The sequence below is a fragment of the Pseudopipra pipra genome, chromosome 2, assembly GCF_036250125.1.
Source record: "Pseudopipra pipra isolate bDixPip1 chromosome 2, bDixPip1.hap1, whole genome shotgun sequence".
In the NCBI taxonomy this organism is placed as follows: Eukaryota; Metazoa; Chordata; class Aves; order Passeriformes; family Pipridae; genus Pseudopipra; species Pseudopipra pipra.
The window spans coordinates 29,416,897-29,436,777 of NC_087550.1; the positions used below are offsets into that span (position 1 = coordinate 29,416,897).

Genomic DNA, 19,881 nt, shown 5'->3' on the forward strand with positions numbered 1-19,881 from the left:
GTCATCTTATTAATTCCTTTTTCACCATATAATGAAATAATATATGCTGCTTGGTATTTAATTGTGTGAGAGTGATGGCACTGACATTCTTTCCCTAGAGAAATGGTTCAACAGCATAATAAATTTCACTAGATTTTTCTTCTCAAAAAATGTTGGCTTGTTTCCCTCTCATGATTAGAAATCATCATCCTCCAGGCAACTCTCAAATCTCTCCTTCCCCTGGTGTTTATGTCACCACAGAACACTATCATAAAGTCAGTCACTTTTACTTACTGAGTAATTTAGCCAAGCTATGGTACATATATTTTGGGCTTAAAAGCAAACAAAAGGAACACCAACTTTCCTCACAGGATCTCCCACACTTTGCTATTTCACTGATCAAAATCTGAATTCTTTTCAATACCTCAACATCTATCTGTCATCATCACTGTGCCCAGAAAAATTACAACATTCTAGGAAACAATAAGAATCTCAAATGCCTCAAGAGAAATGAGAAGTCCAGATAAACTCAGAGAGAGAGAAACTCCAAAACAAGTCTTTCCCTGACAAATGCTATCACCAGAGTGGGAAACGGGCTCTTTTATTTTATTCTACATTTTTGAGCATTGCATGAACTAATACAATACAAACTTTGACAATACAGCACCATATCCAGGTTTAGTTGCGTTATCAAAAAGAAGATATAGGAAGAATTTATAAGACCTAGGAAAGGGCAACACAGATGGTCAGAGGTATGCCAACACTGACATATTGTACAGAAGGAGATTGTGCACAGGATTAGCTAGCCTGGGAAGTATTACTAGACAGGATGTGAATGAAACATTCAGAACTCCAGAGGTCAGTATGAAAACCAAACAGCCTGTCTCTTCAGTCTTTTCCAATAATAGGAACAAGGGGACTACTAGCAAGCATTTTTAGTATATTTTGCTTCACATAACTGAGAAGTAAATTGATCAATTATGCCATAGGTGATTACAAGAATCAAGCATTGTGGTCACAATTGTCAGTAAGGGCTAGATGATTTTATGTATTGGTAATAGCATTTGTAGTTTCTTAGCATATACATAAATAATGACATTTCCTGCTTCTCAGAGTAAGACAATGAATGCAGAATCCAGCAAAACTACCAAGCAGCAAACAAGGTGGGGTAAAGAAGGGGTAGGAAATGTCATTCTGGTAAGGTTTATTAATAGAATTATATTGATAGACTTGCTCTTGAAGTCATTGAACAGCATCAGGAAAAGGGATGAGGCCATATTCTTGTTGACTTTTCCATGTCATGCACAAAATGAGTGATGGAAAAGCTGCACAACTAAGTATGAGAGAGAAAGAGCGGAGGGAAGATTTATTCTTGCCATCAGACTTCCTAGTGCTGGTTAAACACCAGGAGACCTCTTAATGCACTTGGAATAGAACAGAGACATTTAGAAACCAAACACTGAGAGACAACCACAAGGGACAAAAAGAAGCAGCGTGTGTCTCTGTACTCCACTTCGAATAACATGCCCTGGGCTGTCTGTGGCCCAGTTACAGATAACAGAAAGCTCCCCACCTTCTTCTGTGCTGTGTTAAAACAGGCAATCTTGCCTGAAGCAAAAATGATACAATGAAAAATACACGGAACAGCTTAAATATGGCCCCCATAAGTGGCAATAAGCACAGGAGGTTTGTTACTAGGAAATACTAACATCATGACTGAAAAAACAAGTGTCAGTGCTGGGAATTGATTTCAGGACAACTGCAGTGACAGAAAGACACTCTGAATTAGGCTTTAACAGGCCTTTATTTAAACAAAAAGAAAGATGACCTGCACCAAAAGGACAAGAATGAAAAAGCCACATGGACAAGCAGAATGCACCACCAAAGCCTAGCACAGAAAGGTTTTTCAGTGTCCAGGTGGCTCTTAAACCCCTCCCTTCTGCTGGTGTCAGCAACACTTTGGAAAAGCTGCCAGTAATATTTTCCTTCTGTTTGGTAAGTTCTACGAGATAAAGGTTACCTATCTTAGCTCTTCTTTTCAAGATAGAAAGATTTTCCAGCTTTTCTCCAACTGACTCTCAGACCAGTCAATGTGCAGATGAGATAAGGAAGACAGTGGCCCTTATGAAGCAGTAAAGTCTTACTTTGATCATGGGTTTTGGTTTAATATTTTCCCCTCTCCTTCATTTATGGTATCTTAATGAGCTCACAGGTTTCCTAAGGAATCAAGAAGCGATACATCTTGGAAAACAGTTTGAAAGGCTGTTCTTTCGCACCATGCAGGAATTTTTAAAGAAAACTTCCATGAGATATAAAGATGGATATCATTTTCTTTAGCAACTGAAAACCTGATTCAAAGACTCTTCAGATCAGAAGGAAGAATTCACATCTTCTGTGCATTTTGGATCTGGTGCTTTCATTTGGAAGCAGCCTGGTATAGAGATTCAAACCAGTAAGAGATACCATTCAAAAAATCACCATCCTGTCTCAAAAGACATAGCGATCTTTGGTCTTATTTTAATGCACCTTAACTAACCTCAGTTCTGGAAGATATTAACTTTGTTGTCCAGACTTAACGGGACAAGAATTAACGGGATTTTTCAAACTATCACAATGCATTAACTGCTCTGTTGAGACCAGAATATTAATCAAAGGGGGTGTGTGAGGGTGACTTAAAGAGGAAAGAAGACTCAAAGCTCAGCAGAAGAGTCATTCTATCATTTCCCATCAGGCAGAGGTGCTCACCTTTTGCTTTTGCAGTATCCTTCTCTGAGTTACAGATCAGAATAACCGTTCTGAGAGGAGCAGAGATGAGAACTACATGGTTTCTACCACTTCAAAACACATTAGAAAACAGAGATATGCTTTCTGCAAATTAAGTTTTTGGATGCCAATCGCCATCTCTGGATTTAGGTGGTTAATCCATCTCTGGAAAGGGCTGGTGCTTAAAGGAGATTTTCAGGTAAGACCAGATAAATTTTCCCACACTGGCTAGATAATCCACAGGATTAATCAAAACTGGGGTTTAACAGCTGACAATCTCAGAGGTTTCTTGCAAAGCAAGATCATCTTCTACGGATGATCCAAAATTTAGCAAGAACATCAAAATCTGAGAAGTTCTTCAGCCATAAACTAGGAAATGAGAATGGAGTATGGAAGTAGGTGAATATACTTTAAAATACCTACTTAGTGCTACTGCCATAACAATATAGCAAATTTAAACTCCTCTACAAGATTCCTATGAACTGGACATTGATGGAAGACAAGGGAATCATTTTGATTTCTTCTTTGAGTCTAGTGCTGTAACACCTGTAATGACAGCCTGGGAGTAATAGAAGCTACAGAACTAGAATCTGTGCAAATGCTGAATGTCCTTAATTCATCTGCCAGAGAAAGCAGTTATCCTCTTCTTAGAGTCATTCCCCCAGGAGTACTCCTAGGATGGTCCTGAAAAACTGAAATGAGGTTATCAGAGACTGTGATCTTTTGTGGGACTAGCAGAGGGAGAGCTACCCTGAGGAGCATTAAATTCGGACACTTTTATCAATCTGTGGTTTTGGAATGTGTAAATTTGCAGGTAGAAGCCTTAAGCTTTGGCTTGAATGCTCTTCCCTGGTCACACTGGAGTCTTCAATAAAGGACATGTTTTGTAAAAGGAAGTTGTAATATCTGGGTTTGCTTGGTTTGTCAAGAACAGCTTAACCTCTTTATTTACTTGAAGGGCAACTTGGATACTTCATGGTGCACATGAAGTACTGAGAAATTAGTACAGCACTTTAAGTTACCAAGGAGGTGTCAAAATCTCCAGTCACAAAGGTTTGCAATGCTTTGCTAGAAGCAGTCATGGTTGACCTGACCTAGCACTAGCAACAGTACCACTTGGTATGACTTGCAGAAATTCCTGTCAAGGAACATTTCTGTGATTTTATAATTTCCTCAGTTACTATGTTCTTCCTCATTTGTGAAAAATTCAACAACCATGTCATTTCTAATGAACACATAAAATCTATTACCTTTGGAAACCTTACAGGGAGAGCTGTCTTGCCCTCACTGGAGAATCAGCACACTTGTCTCTCTCCAATGTCTGTACACCAGCACATACAACACAGTGAACAACAAGGAGGAACCATGCATCTGAGCACAGTTACAAGGCTATAACAGAGATAGTGGGATAACTCACTTCACTGGAGTGCTGTGATGGATAAAAACACTCCTTAGGCAGATCAGGCTGGGAAGACAAGGAGGGGACACTGCACCTTATGTGAGAGAGCAGTGGAAATGCACAGCACTCTGCCTTGGGATGGATGACAAGGAGCCAGTAAAGAGTTATGAGTCATATGTATGCCTACATACGTACACAGGAAACATTACTTTGTTTTGGCCACTGTTTTGACAGGGCATTGCCCTTTTATGGCAGGGAGGTGCCATTTTGTTAATATCACCGCTCTGTGATTGGCTGAAAACAGTTATAAAATTCATAAAACATTCTTTAATAAGAGCTAATGGAATAAATAATTCAAGGTTAAATGTAAACAAAAGTAAAAGGCTGTGTTGGGATCCCCCAATTTAGCAGACTGCAGAACAAGCAGTCTGAGCTGGGGTAAGACTTCAAGAAGGTAGAATGGCACCAAAAGGATGATGGACATAGACAAGTTGAAAGATGTCCAAGGGTTGCAGACCCCTCCTAGGAGGTCACCAAGGTGCCCCAGTCCAAAGCCTGCCACAGGCAAAGAGCCCAATACTTCAAGTGGGACTGAGAGGCCTCTGCATCTTCCCACAAAACACCAGCTTCAACTTCACTGTACAGTTGGGGAGGCCCCCAGAACTTTAAGGGAAGTGGGAGCTGGGGCTGATGGAAACCACACAGCTGAAATAACATCAGCAAAGATGCCATCTTCGAAACAGCACTGCAGGCTAAAGCATGGCACTGTAACTTGTGTAAGGGCTATCATCTGTGCTTCTCCATGTTGATGGAATTTCTCACAGATGATGTAACTGCAAGGCCACTCTCAGTTACTTTTGTTATGTCATAGCAATTGGGAGAGGTTACTGAAAAGATTGAAAGAAAACAAATGTCACTCCTATCTTAAAGAAGGAAGATCTAGGGAACCATATGCCAGTCAGTCTCACCTAAATCCTTGGGAAAATAATGGAGCAACCATTTCCAAATACATGAGGGACAAGAAGGTGATATGTAGTAGTCCCCATGGATTTACAAAGGAGGAATCATGCCTAAGGAACCCAGTAGCCTTCTACAATGAGGTGACTAGCTCGGTGGATGAGGGGAGAGGTGCCGATGTGATTTAACTCAACTTTAGAAAGGTTGCGGAGCCTCCACTTGTGGAGATATTCAAAACCTGACTACACACTGTACAGGGTAACCTGTTCTAGCCAACTCTGCTCGAGCAAGGGGTGGCAGACTAGATGATCTGAACAGGTCCCTTCCTACCACACCTATTCCATGATTTCATTAGGAGATAAGCTGTCAGGTATCAATTAATAACTATATTGCAGCTCTATTCTCCACTATGCACACATACCCCCTCTTTTTTTTAGCCCAGTACCTAGTGTTTGCCTGAACAGGTAAGGAATAAGCCCCCTCCATTATTCAAGGTTGTGTCCAACACAAGCACAGCACTGATTTGCTAATGATTGTCATTAATTATGAGGGGGTAAACAGCTTGTTCATGAAATTCAAGATGATAAATTGTCAGTATTTAAAACACAAGTGTGGAGAAAAGTAGCAATAGAAAGGAAACAAAGGATTAATTTAAAGGAAACACACACCTGCAGAATTATATTCCAAAACACAGACTTTCTGCAAGATGTTTTGGGAAAAGTTGATATAAAGAAGCAAAGTGTCAAAGCTAATGAGACATTGCTTTGGACTGCAGTATTTCTTCTTCCAAAACTTCACAGCTATTTTGAGTGGCATGCAGAAAGGCAACAAAGCAAAAAACAACAAAACTGTCTCTGCCTGAAGCTGTGAAAGGTCAAATTTAGTTGTCCCAATGTCAGCACTATAATCTTTTTGTATATAAGACATAGTGCCCAAAGTGCAGTTGGCAAGAAAGAAGACTGAACATTCGAAGAGGATTCAGAGATGATTTATGAAGAAGGATTAGAATGTGCACTACAATCTAAGTGACAGTTAAACTCAGAGGGCAGGAAGGAGAATGGAGGCAGAACTTGGAAATAGTATTAGAAAAAAAGAAAAAAAATTAAAAATTATAGATCAAATACTGAGACTCCCGAGATCAGAAGGACTGGCAGGACCCCAGTTACTCATCTGCTGGATGGAAAAACATCAAAGACCACAGAGAGTTCAAAATGTCAAAGACAACATATATAAAATCCAGAGAATAACTAATATAGAAGAAGGAATTATGCAGTCACTCCACAGTGGAAACTTGATTGGAAGGATATTTAACATATAATTCATAAGGCTATGTAATTTGTGAAGGCTATGTAATTCATAAAGCCCAAAAAGGACTTGTGGTTCCTACAGAAACACTAACCTTATGCATACATTAGAATGTGCAGTTATGCTGTCCTTGATAACAGACTGACAATAATAGCTCATCTAAAATATAGTAACAAAGCATTATACATAATCTTCACATTAAACCTTTTTCTCATTAGTAAGCAAGGGGATAAGAGCTGAAAAATTCTCTAAGCAATTCATCATAATGAATGAGAATCCATCAGCCTAACAAAGCACTTCTGAGCATTAAGCCCTATTTCCTAAACACACATAACTGAAAAGATATGAAAAGATATTCTGAAATGCAAAATTTGGGGATTAAGCTCAGTCTCTCTTTAATTCCTGCAAATGACCCTATCTAGAGACTTCAAACTGAAAACAGGCAGCAAATTACAATGCTGTCCTGTTAGTGCAAAACTTTTTGAAACTACATGTCAGGAGATGTAAATTTAGGGCTTTTCCCTATGTAATAACAGTAATTACAAAATGGAAATGTGCAATGATTTTTAAATTATTTTATTTCATTTTTCAGTGTGTTACCATAAAGTTAATTTCACTTGAGATGAAAATCCAATCTGAAAACCAGCTGAACAGAAAGATCTCCTGAATTCATTGCTCCATAGAAACATTTATATCTGAGTTTGATAGCAAAAGCAAGTGCATGTTGCTGTTTAATCCCATTAAACATGCAGAACAGAAAGAGAAGTGAATTTTGTTCTTCTAATTCTTGGAAAATTTGGAGAATATTTTACTACAATCCTTAATCCCTGTGCAACCATAACAAAAGACAAGATTTTTACATGTTAGCAACCATGATTTGGCTACTAAAAATGTTTTCGTTTGCCTCACTATTAAAACCTCTTTCCAAAACCATTTGATTCACAGACTCAAAACCAGCACTCAAGGCTTTGAAAGCTGGAAGGAGACTTTTCAACTACTTTCATAGATGTCACCAGGAACAGACAGTTTTACCAAGACAGTTTCCAGAGTAACAAACATCACATCTAAATCACAGTCCAAATTCCTGTATACAAAACCCACAAGAGAAATGTATCAGACAAGACGGGAAACCATATTTTATTCCATTGTTAGTAGAGAGAAAAACAAATGTAATCATTATCAGTTGAGTCCCCTCAGTGCTCTAATTTTTGGGCAACTACATTAAAGCCTTTTGAAAATAGAACTGTATGGCTGTTTAAAACTATATGGTAAATTCATATGTTATATATTTGCACAAATGCAGGGGCATGCATCTGCAGTACTTTCTTCTGAGACGGAAGCCCCTACTACTTATGCATGGACACTTTATGCCCAACAAGGAGCACAGTTAGATTCTGGTCAGTCTACCATCAAACAAACATTTACAGTATTTAGCATCCACTGGCATAACTTTATGAAATTTAGGCACCTCTGTTGGTCACATGTTGTTAATCTGTCTCTTTTTTCCTGATCCAATTCTCCTGAAGCCTCTTTATCCTCTTTGTTTATTTTAACCACAGCTGCTTAATTCTGCTCTATCTCTTAATACCAAATAAATGCAGCAGTAACAAAAAAAAATAAAAAAAAAAAATCAGATGTTCAAAGGACTTGTGGTGCGTCAACAGTCAGCAATCCTCACCCAAATTTGTCTAAAAGGACTGAGGACCTGTACAGCCCAAAAGAAGTTACCATGATCTAAGATACTCTCTTGAAGATGTATTACAGGCTACAACCAAGAACACTGCGTCTCAAACACTTAGTGCTCTCCATCTGCTCAAAAGGGGCTTAAACTACATTCTGCAAACTGACTTGTACCCTTCTCTTTCAGATGTTGGAGGCATTTCTGAGAAAAGGCGTGAGGAATCAATGTGAAGGATATTCCTACAGAAGTTATTTGTAAACCCATCACTGTATAAGTGTGAAGTAAGCCTTGTACTTTCTGGACTATAAGCATTCTACTCTCAGTCAATTTGTTGTTAAAACAGCACAAAACTGTAGAGGATTCACTCCTCTCTTTAATTCTTCTGGCACCACTGATAACAAAGGAGTAAAACTGACTTTCAGTTTTACTTACTTTATGTCAGATAATAGCACGGCTTCCAGTTCCCAGTGACCTTGTGTTGCTTAAGCTTTCAGTAGAACAAGCACGACGCCAATACTCAAATACAACAGCTAACAGGAACAAAGGCAGGAAAACAAGTTCTTTGTCCTCTGCACTGTCTGCTCTTCTTGGTATTGAAGTACAATTTTGTGAATAGCAATGATAATAAATAGCAATAATAAATAAATAGTGAAATAGCAATGATAATAATAGAAACACCTTTGCTCAGCATTCATTAAGGAAAAAAAAATAACTCTATTAGATCTACCAGAGAGAAATTGTATTAAAACTGACTAATTCAGTGCAGATTTAATATTTCTTTGGAAGTAGTTAAAGTTATTCTACCCCTTTCTATTAATATGTTCTATTTTGAAGCTACTACCTGGCAAATAACATCTCCCAGTGGATTGGGAACACCTCCTACTTATTGTTAAATACTCTGTCAAGAGGTCTTCAATTAAAAATATTTTATGTGTTCCATCACTGCCTGAATCATCTCTATCTCGTTACTTTTCAAGATGTAAAAAACCTCAAGCAAGTGAAACCTTTCACCTGCAGGTTGCTGGAAATACTATAAGGCTGAACCTGATTCTCTTCAGAGAGACTAACAAGGATTGCTATTATAAAGGGGCCAGATCAGATAAATAAAAAGGGGTAGTAGAGCAGCCATGAGCTACAGTCAGGGTAGTTATAAGCAGCAGAGTAGGCAGATGATTCATTAATTAACTGAATCTCACTTTTCCCTTCCATCCAGAGATCTGTCTTAAGGAAATGAAAAACAGGCAATCACACTGGTTCAGGAAGAAGCGTGAAAATTCACAAGAAAATTCAGCCAGTTACAGGTGGACAAATACCTTTGCTATCCCAAAGCAAACACAGGACAGCGGCATTAGACCATTTAACATCATCATCATCATGGCTGGGCTTCGCGAATGAAGATTTGGGAAGGGCTCTACCCACGTTTGTTGCAAGCACGTTGGTGGCTGAAAAGGCCAATACGAGACAGGCATGTCCGGTTGCAAAAGGCACAGCAGAAAGACTCCTTAGATGGTATATTCTGCAAGGCACGATTCTTTCTGCATTGCCTTTTCTCCTCAAGGGTGATCCTGCGTGCTTTCTCAACCATTTAACAAATACAGATGCATACTGCAAACTGTCTTTGAGTCCTGCATTGCTTCCATGAAAACACCTTTTAAAAGCTTTCACTGACTTGTCTGAAAGGAGACTGAGGACTACTTATTGTGGAAGCAAGAAAAAAAGGATGTGCTCCAATTTATAACTAGAATATTTTAACAATATTTTCATGCCAAACTCACTGTAAGAGGAAGAACCTGCAGAGGAACAGATGCCAGAATGGTTTAGTTAAGGGAGTACTGAGGTCACGTCTGATCCTGCTCAGTGTTGATTAACTTCCATGGTCCAGCTACCATCAGGGTGAGAAAGACTTGGGGCTGTTTCATCACCATTATGGTATTTTTTTCATATACCATGACAAAACAATCTTGCTATCAGAAAAGCGAGGAAAGAAGTCACTGTTGCCAGATAGGAGCTGTGATGTTATCCTGGTATCTGAAGTGCTGGAAAATGAGACTGGGACAAAAGAATGTCTGGCAACCAACTGTAAATATCAGCAATGATTAATAGCTCTGGCAATTACTGTATCAAACAAATGCGTATTCATGATATGTACATATTTAGTCTTCAGACAGGCACTGCTACTAAAAGACACAGCACAGTTTGTGATGCAGTGATTTCAAATGAATGAGAAGGTAAATCTAAAAGGAGCAGTCCTAGAAAAGGTGAAAGTGACTACAAGACAAACAAGGCCACATGAGAAGCAGAAGATAAGCTCATGTATCTTTTTTTTTTCCACATGCCAGATTGAGAGGAAATTGGGTTAGCAAAGACAAATCCACAAGGATTCACAAGTAATAAAAGTTACAACTTCAAATATTAACATGAGGGCACTCTGCAAGCAGTACATCTAACAGTGACACCTGATGTCCCGGATACCTAGGGAAAAGTGCAAGGAGTGTCGGGCTTACCTGTGGTTTACATTGTCCTTTCCCTACTACATGTTCAGTCTGCTAACATGACCAATGGATGAAATATTTCAGGTGGCAGACACTGTGTGTTTTCTGTGCCTCTACAATCTAACTGAACATGTTGTGAAGCAGAGAAAAGTACTTCCCACTTGAGTCCAGTTGCACTTTAGTCTTCCAAAACACAAATGCAATGGATATAAATGTACTGGAAAATTCTAGATTCTAACAGTAATTTACACTCTCAAAAATATCTAAGAAATACCTTAAATAAAAATAACTTGCTGTACAATCTGTAAAGTAAAGTTACAGGTCTCAATTCCCACTGTAACACAAAAAATCATTTGGTTTCTGCAGGTTCTCCACAGACTTCCCATATGTTCTCATTTTTGGGGCTGGATTAGGTTCAGAAAACATACTACCAGAAGTGAGGAAGACTAAGTGAGACTGCTGTAGCCTCACCCTTCCTTCCCTTTCAATGAGCCTCTCCATCGTCCACCACACAAGCTCATTAAAGACAAAAGCTGCTGTTCTGACAGCATTACATTTGAACATGCTGACAAGACTATAGGGGTCACAGTTGGGAAGTACTGGGACTACAGAAGACAGTTCCATCCCACTGTCTGACAGATTTGTTTGTATTCACTTCTGCACAGATCAGAACAGTAACAGAGCTTTTACACCAGCCATACTGATAGGAGTAAGTGCATTTTATTTTGCAAGTCAAAATTCAGCCATCAGCAGAGAAGGTGATTGCCGGATGAGTGGCAGTAGCATAAAACAATTTCCCCTAATTTTTGTGTTGACAAGAGTTACAAATTGTACTGACAAATACTCACTAGAGTATGGGTTTGCACTCAAAATTATTTTGGTTTACTTTGTGCTTTTACCTAAAAACACTTTCATAGCTGACTGCAGTTTAAAATACCATTTCAGCAATCAATGAAAACAGCAAAAGACACACTTAATTACAAAATGTTTCAGAATAAGATAAAAAAAGCTGTTGGCCACAACATCACGCAAGACATTTTTCAATCTCTTATCTCTGCTCTGCCACTTTCACGTATGTGAAAGCCAAAATAAATGTACCAAATATCAGAAATGAAAGGTAAAATGCAAAATCCTGTCTCAGCATATTCTACTTCTTAAAAGGCTCAAGTACTGGTAACAACACAATGATACTAGCAGCAGCTTCACTGTTTGAGAAAATCATTATCTAACTGCATCATATGCACACAGAAAAAAAAAAACAAACAGTATTCAGATTCTGTAAGGAACAAAAATCTCTGCCCATAAGCTACATCTGGGTATGATGCAGTGAGACTACTCTTAAGGGCTCAAGTATTCCATGCCAGCACTGAATCAATATATTTCCTATGTGTGATTCGTTCCACATGCAAAAAAATCCAGCAGTTCTTCAGACTGATTTACTTATTTTAGCTTACAGGAGGGAAATATGTCCTCAACAACTCATACTCACTTGACTGGGGCCTAAAAAAAGCAAACAACTTTGCCACAGGAGACATAATGAAACCTGGATTCCCATAGATTTGTGACTCATGATTGGAATCTCGGCTTTCTGATTCCATGTGAACTAACCTCTGTTAATGCTTGCCCTCTTAGAGGGCATGTAAAATAATTTGCTCGTGTGGATTCTCTGGCATCTAGTAAAGCTAGAATTCATTCTACAGGCTTGCTCTAAGGGAAGCAGGGTGTGTATCCCCTATCCAGTCACATCTTCAGTTTTATTTCTGTCCCTGCAGAATTCATTAAAATGTAAATTACGTTCTACTGAAAAAACGTAAGACTGTTAATGGCATTTCATCCATTGCATTATGCAGATATCCAAAATAGACAGCCACTTAGAGCTAGTCATGATATACAGTGAAAGTTAGCCTCAAAGGTCATTTCAAAAAGTAAATGCGCTAGGTTTGATTTTTTTGTTATGCCAGGTGCTATTTATTTGGGGTTTGGACACATGCTTGACTAAAAAACTTAACAGATGGTATTGATTAAATCCCTCAAGTATGGCCTAAAAATACCTCCATTTCCCTACCTCTAATTCTTTTAATCGGTAAGTTATCAAGAAACAAAACATCTTAGGTACAGAGTAGGCTTCTCTTCTGGTAAGTCCAGACCATACTCTCCAGTAATCTCTTTGACTTGCCTGTTACTAAGACCAAGCTACCTGATACACTTATTCTGGTGTCAGAAATAGTTAATGGTTAACCACTGAGAAGAAAAACAACAAAACATAGTCATAGACAATGACTTATGAACCCCTATTTTAAATAAATTTATTCCAAATAAAGGATTTATCACTCTTCTTGGTATCTCATCTAACTTTGTTATGAAAAAAGTTAACTTAGAAGAACCTAATACGAGACTAACTATAGCTATTCTTTACATCTACAAGCACAACTGCAATGTTACCTTACTTCGATTTTTACCAAAGTCAGCTGCCCAAGTTGTCAAGCTACGAATATATTCTGTAGCTATGGCATTGACTAGACTCTCAACTGCTAATGATAAATGTGTCTTCACATTTTCATACTCTAATAATGAAACTCAAATGGAACTACTTGGTTACAAAAATTAGATCCATGATGAAGAGAAATACATATATTTTCAGATTATTTCTCAGCAAAAAGCTTCATTACCCTGAAGATTAACATCTAAATTTAGGGCAGTATTGCCTCTAAGTGGGAACTGACTCAAGGACTGTGATGACACAGCCCAAACCAATGAGCCAGCCCTAAACCGGAACTGTGATTATGACGAAAGGGCCAAGAACACAAATCGAGTTGCTGGTGGTGCTGATCTTCAATGACAGACGACAACCTTCGAGAAAAAATAAACATGGACTATATATATATATGTGTATATGTACGGGATAGAGACAAACACAATATACAGGTGTTACGTAAAGAAATAGTATGGAATAAGGGGTGGAGAATGTGATGGTTTCAGTCTAGGCCTTCCTGGAAACCAGCTTGTAACCAGGAAGGAACTAGGAAGGTGACCAAGGAAGTATTCCATGCTATTCCTTTACGTAACCCAGGGTATAAATAAGGCATGGATAAGAGAGTTCGCCCTCTTTCCTCTCCGGCGAGGTTCGAGAACGGTGGGTCCCTGTTTCGGTTGGGCTTATCTGGAGCCGAGGCCTACAGTGACTGCCGTTATCTGCCACGCGTGAGGGGAGAGCCAAGGACCGTGTCTGGCCATCCTGCCTGTTCGAAGGGAAGTGGTGAGATTCTTGCTAGTTTGCCTTCGACTGGCTGTTTGACTTGTTCGGTCCTTGCCCCTTTTTGTCCTTCTCCTTTTTTTCCTCCCCCGCCCCCCCCCTTCCCCCCCTGGTGTGTGGTATTCCCCTTTCGTGTATCTGTCTTATATATAAATATACATATATATATATATATATACATATTTTTTGCTATAGCTTTGGCTGCTTGGTTTTTCTTCTTTTCCCTCTCTGGGAGGCGGGTCCTTGTTGTCAAGTTTCGGGGGACTTGGCAGGAAGCCAGCTCGAAACTTGTACAACATTTTTGGTGTCAGAAGTGGGATATTTTGGTTAAGTTTGGCTTGTTTTGATAAACATTTTCCAGGAAGACAGCTAAGCTCGGTGTTGTTTTGCAAGCCAATCTATTGTTTTGGGAACAGGTCTGGGAACACTGCCAGAGTCTGGGAAAACAGCCAAGGAAACTTTGTTTATATAAAACAAAAGTTTGTTTTGGGATCAAGAAGAAATAATAACAAAAAGCAATGGCTATTTCATTAATTTGTCTTATAATTCTAGCCGTCTTTACACCTGTGTTAGGCTACTCTATAGGGAGACGTCCAGACCTTGAGGATGGATGGAACGAATTGCTTCCATCCTTTAATTTTGACATCGAAGGTTTGGTAAAGGAGATCCCCATGGTTAAAATCGGCTCTAATTACTATATAAATCTTATTGCAACAGTACTGTCATTGATAAAGGTACTGGAAGTGCTCCTTAAACTTGGAAGAATGGGGTTCCGTTGCTCTCCCTCTTGTAGGAAAGATCACACCTCAAAGGGATTCGCTGGAACTTTGGAAAGGGCTGCAGACAGGCCAGTCCCCGGGTGGCATGGAGCTTGGGGAGATTTCGGTAGATTAGTAGGACGTGTGTCACCCCCCATTAATTGGGAGTTCACACCAGAACAAATGTTTGATTCTGGTGAGATGGCCCACTGTTTGGCAGAAGGGTGTTTTTCCTACAAAGATCCGAATATGCAATTCTCCGCTTTGTGCTGGGGCCTGGCTAATGCTTATCGAGCTGCCATAGACCACCTTCAGAGGGCTAAGGTCGACACAGAGACCCAAACCACGCCACTTGAAACCAGTGATGTCCCTATTAGGTCCACAGAAGTTGGGGTCCAAACACAACTTGAAGTCAATGACATTTCTACTAAGTCCACTAGAACCGGGACTCAAGCTAAGAACCGGAAGATCATCATTGCCCCTATAAAGAAGAAGAAGACGTGGGTAAGGGAGATCGAGGAACTTACGGACCCATCTCCGCAACCAGAACGCACAGAAGAAAGAGAAGAAGAAGAAGAAGGAACAGAGGATGTAGTGAACGAAGGAGCGGCAGCAATGGGAGAAGGAGCAACAGCAAGTGATGAAGGCGCGACTGCGAGAGAGGAAGAAGGCATCCAATACCTGCGGGAATTGGCCATGCAGGAAATTGTCTACTCTGATCCAGAATATTATGACATCCAAGTTCCCGAGAATGTTCCTTGCACACAACCAATGTGGAAGAAGGTAATTCAAGGTGCCCCTAAACCATATAGGTATTGCTTGATAACCGCATATCATCCAAAGATGGATGAACCAAGTGTGGACACCATGTGTGCTTGGATGAGGAGCATAGAGGAAAATCTGGAAGACCCCTTCGACCCTCTATACCGACACCCCTATGATAGGGAAAGAATGGAGAGAGATTATGAATATTCCAGATATGAGGACGACCTTAGAGACAGAGAGGACAGAAGGTATAGAGATTACCAGGAAAGGCCAATGGGAAGATCATGGCGGGACCGACAAAGACGACCTCGGCCTAGACCTCGATCCTGGTCTCGATCTCGCTCACGGTCCCTGTCATTCACAAGTCAAAGGAAAGAGAACTCTAAGCGTTGGCCACGTAACCAACTATGGGCATACCTTCGTAGTAAAGGAGAAAACATGAAGAAGTGGGATGGTGAACCCACTTTTAAGCTTGAAGCTAGAGTGAGGGAGCTGAAGCGAAAGAAGACTGACAAGAAAGTTGTCTATGTAGTAGACGGAGATTTCTTAGAAAAGAAACTGCGATCGCCGAAACACGAGAAGATGGAGGTCCGCTTCGACAACGGTAAAAAGTCTAAGAAGTCAAAGTCAAACTCTGACGACGAATGCTCTGATCAAGACCAGTAGAGGGGCCCTGCCTTCTGCCAGGAGAAGGAGAGGGACCAAGAAGATAACCGAGTTTACTGGGCTGTGTGGGTTCGATGGCCTGGCACATCGGATCCTCAGAGATACCAGGCCTTGATAGATACTGGAGCCCAGTGTACTGTAATGCCTTCGGAGTATAAGAGTACCGAGACTGTTACTATTTCTGGAGTGACCGGAGGGTCTCAAGAATTGTCAGTGGTAGAGGCAGACATGAGCTTGACGGGAGACCAATGGGAAAAGCGTCCCATTGTGACGGGGCCAGAAGCCCCTAGCATCCTTGGTATGGACTACTTAAGGAGAGGATACTTCAAGGACCCGAAAGGGTACCGGTGGGCTTTTGGTATAGCCTCGGTGATTGAAGAGGAGTCCAAGCAATTGTCTGCCCTTCCTGGCCTCTCAGAAGACCCTTCCATTGTAGGATTACTGCAAGTTAAAGATCAAGAAGTGCCAATAGCCACAACAACTGTGCACAGACGACAGTATCGGACAAACCGAGATGCTGTGATCCCTATCCACAAAATGATCCGGAAGTTGGAGAGCCAAGGGGTGGTCAGCAGAACCCATTCACCCTTCAACAGCCCCATCTGGCCTGTGCGTAAATCCGATGGAGAGTGGAGACTGACTGTGGACTATCGTGGCTTAAATGAAGTTACGCCACCGTTGAGTGCTGCCGTGCCAGATATGTTGGAGCTCCAATACGAGTTGGAGTCCAAGACAGCAAAGTGGTACGCCACCATCGACATAGCCAACGCGTTTTTCTCCATTCCCTTAGCGGCAGAGTGCAGGCCACAGTTTGCTTTCACCTGGAGGGGCATTCAATACACCTGGAATCGACTGCCCCAGGGGTGGAAACACAGTCCAACCATCTGCCATGGACTGATCCAGGCCACACTAGAGAAGGGTAAGGCTCCCGAACACATCCAGTACATCGATGACATCATTGTATGGGGGGATACAGCAGAAGAAGTTTTCAAAAAAGGACAGACGATCATCCAGATTCTCCTCGAGGCCGGTTTCGCTATCAAGAAGAGCAAAGTCAAGGGACCTGCCCGAGAGATCCAATTCCTAGGGGTGAAATGGCAAGATGGACGACGCCAGATACCAACAGACATAATCAACAAGATTGTAGCAATGGCTCCCCCCACAAACAAGAAAGAAACCCAAGCTTTTCTGGGAGCAATAGGTTTCTGGAGGATGCATATCCCAGAATACAGTCAGATTGTGAGCCCTCTTTACTTTGTGACCCGTAAAAAGAACAACTTCCAGTGGGGTCCTGAGCAACAACAAGCTTTCAGGCAGATCAAGCAAGAAATTGCACATGCCGTGGCTCTTGGACCAGTTAGAACGGGACCAGATGTAAAGAATGTACTCTACTCTGCAGCTGGAGATAAAGGTCCCTCCTGGAGCCTCTGGCAAAAGGTGCCTGGCGAGACACGAGGGCGACCACTGGGTTTCTGGAGCCGAAGCTACAGAGGTTCTGAGGCTAATTACACCCCTGTGGAAAAGGAAATCTTAGCGGCGTATGAAGGTATACGAGCAGCTACAGAGGTAATTGGTACTGAAGCACAGCTCTTCCTGGCTCTTCCTGACCAAACCCAAAGATATAAACAAACCTCTTGAAGAAGACTCATTCCACTGCATGGAAAGATTCAGCAACTTACACAGGAGACCTCAATTCAAGTCCCTACTGTTGGCAAAACAGTTAGAATTTCTCCATCCTATAATTTTATGTATTTCCTAAGGCGCTTCAGTTAAAACCTCATCATCTTGGGCCGCCTGTACAAATATGCGCACCTTCAGAAAAAGACTCACACCACATGGAGGTAGCTATGCACAAAGTAGGTGATAGCATCCTATACAGCCCACAAGCAGAGAGAGACCATTCACATAGACAAGTATTGTTGCCTTAAAATAAAATTGTGACATAAAACTGCAAAGCCGTATTGCAAAACGTAATATCAGGTGTAATTAGAATTTGAACACGTCCCACTTCAGAAAGCATGCTGATTTGGAGTGCTGAAAGTATCTGTATTCCACATCTACAGGTAAGACAACTCATGTAGATAGAAATAAAAAAAATGTAGTTCAGTTAAATGGGATGAGACCCTGTATGAAACAGACTGCTATGAATTGCATTTGGAATCTCACATTCATCTTTTAATTTTTCCCATCATTCTGGATACTACATATAAATTACCCATTAATGGGGAAAAAGGCATTATTGTACGTAAGTACTGTGACTTAAGTGAGTCAAAAGCCTTCTATTATTTCTGAAATACAAGATTCTCCATTTGGAAGATTAGAAAATAACACTTCTCTACCCTACAAGGTATCTTCTTTCTCTAATTAAAACATCCTTATGAGGAAAAGCAAACAATTAAAGCACCAGAATAAATCAGGGGAAAGCTTGAAGCAAAAACAGAATACACACACTATGAAATACAAATAACATTTCCATCTTATTACCGCCCAAACTGCACTTTCATGTGATTTTTTTTTCCTACTTGTATGGCACTTTTGTAGTGTCTACAAACTTCGAGCATAGAATCCCTCAAGAGCTAAGCCATACCTATTTTTAGTTATGCTACTTGCACAACTATCCATGAACCTTACACTGGGAACCATCTCAAAGGACCACTTTTCACTAAGAACAATTTCTGAGCAGCACTCTCAGTCCCTGGATTTTCTTGATGCTTCTCTTCATGGTGCCATTTTGTGTTTTATTTTGGCCCATTGTTTCCATGTCTAAACTAATGTTCAACACTAGCTATCAAAAGTCATTCTAGCAAGCTGGTTCCTTGTTACTAATTATGGTTTTGCTGGTTTTATACAAGGAGAGATATATGCAAGCCATGTGGATGGCTGAGGCCTGTGAAGCCATGAAAAGTCTAAGTCATCTAAAATAAAGTAAAATGTAACTACAGGCTCCTAAATCCAAATTTGTATATCTTTGTGAGTTTAAAACACAAAGAAAATAACACTCTCCATCAAAATTAAATTCTTCATTTTTTCCTGAGAAAAACCCAAACCATTTCAGGCTAAACTTATTCTAAGCCTGGACTCACCACCAACATTTTTCCTCTGATGTGTATTTTCACTCAGAGTGATGTCTTTCCCTTATGAAGCCAGTGGGAATGCATGGCTATACACAGTCTCCAAAAACAGCCAGTCTTTTACAAAAAATAGTTGAGTTTACTGCTGTGAAGGATGTATGCTTACTTGTCTTTACTGGCTGCCACAGGATACCTTAGTGTGCATGTAACAGGACTAGTGGATTCTCTGGAAGGTGACAATTCATAACACCCACTATGTGGAAATGTGTTTGTTTATACAGCTCTACATGACAACAGATGATGGAGCTGTCAACATCAGTTTGAATTCTTGATGTCTTACAGTAGATAACCTTCTATGCTTTCAGTGATTAACTTGCATAGCACAAATTCAGCTGTCCAGAAATGGCAACTTCCAAAGTCAGAGGTCTGTTATCTTCAACTTCTCACAATTTTTTCTCTGGTCTTTCTTTCAGGCCTGGTATACCTGGAATGTCCTTTCCCACATGGCATTGCTAAGTCATCAGCCTTTATGCATTAAAGCCCATCTGGAGGGACCTTGGGTTGTACTGAGGCTGCTCATTTACTATATTTAGAACTGAGAATTATCTGTGATTATGCGCAGACAACATACTCAAAATGGCACAAAGATGAATCACAGAATCACAGATCAGTTGAGGGTGGAAGGGACCTCTGAAGGTCATCTGGACCAACCTCACTGCTCAAACAGGAACACCTAGAATCAATTTCCCAGGACCATGTCCAGGTGGCTATCGAATATCTTCAATAATAGAG

At 40.4% G+C, this 19,881-nt stretch overlaps 1 protein-coding gene and 1 long non-coding RNA gene across 5 annotated transcripts in view; one reads left to right on the forward strand and one right to left on the reverse strand.

Moving 5' to 3' along the window:
* TSPAN9 (tetraspanin 9) overlaps positions 1-19,881 on the reverse strand; it is a 175,971-nt gene that overhangs the window by 13,851 nt on the left and 142,239 nt on the right. The window lies entirely within an intron of this gene.
* Positions 4,618-9,696, forward strand: LOC135409371 (uncharacterized). Its single transcript, XR_010428147.1, has 2 exons — positions 4,618-8,365; positions 9,298-9,696. It is a non-coding gene; the product is annotated as an uncharacterized LOC135409371 (long non-coding RNA).